The sequence below is a fragment of the Vigna radiata genome, chromosome 9 (genome assembly GCF_000741045.1).
Source record: "Vigna radiata var. radiata cultivar VC1973A chromosome 9, Vradiata_ver6, whole genome shotgun sequence".
Lineage (NCBI taxonomy): Eukaryota > Viridiplantae > Streptophyta > Magnoliopsida > Fabales > Fabaceae > Vigna > Vigna radiata.
The window spans coordinates 16,391,403-16,395,347 of NC_028359.1; the positions used below are offsets into that span (position 1 = coordinate 16,391,403).

Sequence of the window (3,945 nt, forward strand, 5' to 3'; positions counted from 1 at the left end):
TTTATTTTATTTTATTTTATTTTATTTTATTTTTTTGGGTTATGCGCTGCTTCTGATGGTAGTAATGATTAACATCTACTGAGGGATGCTAAAATTTTTGAATCCACTGAAGGATTCCAGGAAGGCACACCTACTGATAGGTGTTGGAAGGTATTGCACTTACTGACAAGTGCTAAACAGGTTTGGGTCAGGCTCGTGACGTTAAACAAACGCTACTAGGAGGCAACCTAGATTTCTTCTTACACTTTTGCATTTTAAATTTCTAGAATAGGTTGAATTTTAATTTCAGTGTGTATCCTTGGCTTAAGTACTTTTTCTGAAAATGTTTGACTGACTGATGTGCATGATGGAGCTATTTGATGATTATTTGATGTGGATGACAATTAAGTGGCAATGCATGTTGAGATTCTGTGAAATAGATGTGTGATGAACTATGATTGTGGTCATGATGCTAAGCAAGGTGTATGAATGAGTTTTGTGTGAGAAAGCATGTGTGTGAGATTTTGAGCTCCAGAGTTTTTATTGATGTATGCATTGTTCACAGGAAAACATGGATGATATTGCCTTAATCTTGATGATCGATTGAATTGCATGTGAATGTCATATGATCAAGGCCATTTTTGAAAACCCTTCTTTAGCCAAATTTTCACCAAAAGTGCTTGAAATATTATACCCTTTTGAACCTTAGCCTTAAAGAGGATGTGAACCCTTGTTTTGAAATTCTCTACCTTGAGTTGGGATGAGCTGAATTATATGTGATGAAAAGGTTCAAGTTTGGGGTTGTACGGGGGAAAATTGAAAAAACAAGTGAAAATCATTGAGCTCAAATGTTGTGAAAAGAAAAATTCATGTAACTTGTGAACAATAGAGAGTTGGAGTGTCACCTTAAACACTTGAGTGATTGAGTCAAACACTTGCTTGGTATGAACTGTTGATTTTAATGAGTGCAATTTTGCTTAGTGGATTGATCATTCATAATGTATAACATCTGTCGTGTAATCTTGATACATCAAGGCTTGATGTAATCTTGCAGATCCGTGAGACTGGAGGTGAGAAGAAGCATAGCAGTGGTTGCAATCCAATGGAACAATACCGGTTGATGATGTGCAGATGCAGATCTGGAATTTGGAGGTGTTGGCAGCGGAAAGGAAGTGTATGGAAGAGGTGATATGGATGTTAGCTTGAAGGAATGGATCACAACTCAGAAGGCTTCCAACAAGTGGAAGAAAGTTGCAATGGAGAAGTAAGCTTGGGAAGTGACTCTTAGAGAAAGAAGTTTGCTATTCATTTTAGCAGAAATTCTTTACTATATTCCAAAAGTGAATACATGGGCAGCAAAAGTGAGTTATATAGACTCCTCAACCTTTAGCCTGGTGATGAAAACGTGTTAAGCCAATATGAATCACGTTTCCTAACTCTAAGACATGTGCTAAATGTGCTAGCTTCTAGAATCTATCTGAAGTACACGTTTATTTCAATTTCTAAAATAAGAAAGTTCCCGGTGCACCCCCTATCAAGCTAATCTCACCCTTCATGTGCATAAAGGTCTCTTTTACCCCTCTCCATGTTTTTGGGTTGTTCTTTATTTGGTGGGCTTGGGCCCCGCGTATCATCCCCTCCCCCTTGGAAAGGATTTGTCCTCAAATNTGATGGTTCGCNTGAGGACTTATTTTTGTAGACTTCACTAGAATTCCTCCAGGGTCAAATATCCACCTGCAATAAGCATTAAACATATCACTAATTAGTTTTCTATGACCCCACAGAATATATAAAAGAACATGATTAGAAGAAGGTTTCTTAATTTTAAAATGTTCAAGTTTATGAAGAAACCTTTCTTCTTTTGAAATTTTATTTGTTTCTTGAGTTAGTGGTACCCATAAAAGTAACCCTAACCCAAGTTNTGAATTGCCATGTATTGAAAGTTCTAAATTTTGAAAATATGGTATGGCAATTTCTTTGAAAGACAAATTAAAATGGAAAAACTCAAAGATAGAAAGAAAAAAGTTAAAGGATGGAAAACCTCCCCTTAAAAGTCTTGGTTCTATGAGGAGTGTAGGAGGAGGTGGTGCTTGCTCTTTTCCTAGTTCTTGCTCTTCTTCTTGTCTTATTGGCTCTTCTTCCTTGCTTGTTTCTATTTCTCTTCTTGTCTCTTATTCTTTTCTCTCTTGCTTTATTCTCTCTTGTTCTCTTCTCTCTTGCTCTATTCTCTCTTGTTCTCTTCTCTCTCTTTCTTCCTTTTCTCTTCTCTCTTTTTCTCTTTTTCTCTTGCTCTATTTTCTCTTGCTCTCTTCTTTCTTGCTCTATTCTCTCTTGTTCTTTTCTCTCTTGCTCTATTCTCTCTTGTTCTTTTCTCTCTTGCTCTATTCTCTCTTGTTCTCTTCTCTCTCTTTCTTCCTTTTCTCTTCTCTCTTTTTCTCTTCTTCTTTCTTCTTCTCTTTCTTCATCTTCTCTCCTTTCCCTCTCTCTTCTTTCTTTCTCTATTCTCTCTTTCTCTCTTCTCACTTGTTCTCTTCTCACTTGTTCTCTTCTTTCTTGTTCTCTTTCTCTTTTCTTATCCCTTAATTTTTGAAGTCTGGCCCCAAATTCTATTTCTCTCTGAAAGAAACCTTGATCTTTTAAACTTGCAAGAAATAGTTTTCCCTCTTGAATACTATCTTTCATAAGTTCCAAGTTTCTTTTAATCAAAGGAGGCACAAACTTTCTTCTCATGCATGATCTCAATTCATACCAATTTTCAATGGTGGATGTTCAACCTTGATGAACCCAATATTGCCTTTCATCCCACCACTCTAGTGCATGCTTTTCTAATCTAGAGAGATATAAACTAAGAACACGAGATTCACACTCTCTAGAAATAACAATTGTACTATAAGACTCAATTTCACTTTGCTTAAGAAGATCAGGATGCATTTGATTAATTTCTTTTTCCCAAACTAGGTATGTTAAAACATTTGTATCTTTACCAAAGAAGGGAATTTTTCTAGCTNNAGNACANAAATCATCCTTAATGTATGAACTAGACAACCTAGATGAATAGAAAGACATTTTTGTTTCTAAAAGTTTTCTTGTGTTACAACTAATTAGATTTCACCAAAGAACAAATTCCAGGTAAGGGAGGTGAACCACTAGGGTTACTTAAGTACCAAGCCTTTTCCTTGCCAAAAGTGTTCTAGGCTACTTACTTAGTGGTTGTTACTCCAAGATTACTTTTAAAATCACAAAAGAAGACTCAAAAGCAAATCAAAAACAAAGGAAAACAACAAGTTGGGACTCTAAAATCGGACTCTAATGTAACTCCTAAACGTGTATCACAGATTAAAACACACAAGAAAAGTTTTGCCAAGAGTTGAAAGAGCACCAAGGACTCTTCCAAGACAACTTGGACTTTGAATGGCCTTTTACACACAAAAATTATAAATGAACTTTTACAAAGGACAACTTAATGAAATGAGAAGGCAAAAAAATTGGCAAAGGAAAGATGTGTGCAGCTCTAGCTTCTCATAAAACAAAGGGTGAATTACATCAATTCACACTAAACTCTCAGCTGCAGGTGATGCCCTCTCGGAACAAATGGATTCTGCAGAAACTATGGAAACTGCTGCTGCACTGTGTCGGACAATTCTGGTGCAGAATTTGTCTCGGCTTCCCTTATCCAAGAGTCATCTTCTTGCACTTATTTCTCATCAATGAACCTTCTTTGATGCTCACACTTGTGGTAATCAATCTGAATTACAATTCACCTATCTAGCAACACCAATTAGCCACGGTATATAACACTACAATGTCAGCAAATTGCATCCAAATTGACAGCAACACCAAGCCTTTTGTCGAACAGATGGTGTGCAGAATAGCCAAAAATTCAAAATCAAGCAATTAATCGGGTAGCAATCAAGGAGGCACTTCAAATTGATCCTAAGAATGGTTCTAGAACAGATTAATAACACA

At 36.3% G+C, this 3,945-nt stretch overlaps 1 pseudogene; it reads right to left on the reverse strand.

Annotated features, from left to right (window-relative positions):
• Window positions 1-1,640: 1,640 nt before the first annotated feature.
• LOC106773432 overlaps window positions 1,641-3,945 on the reverse strand; it is a 16,039-nt pseudogene continuing 13,734 nt past the window's right edge.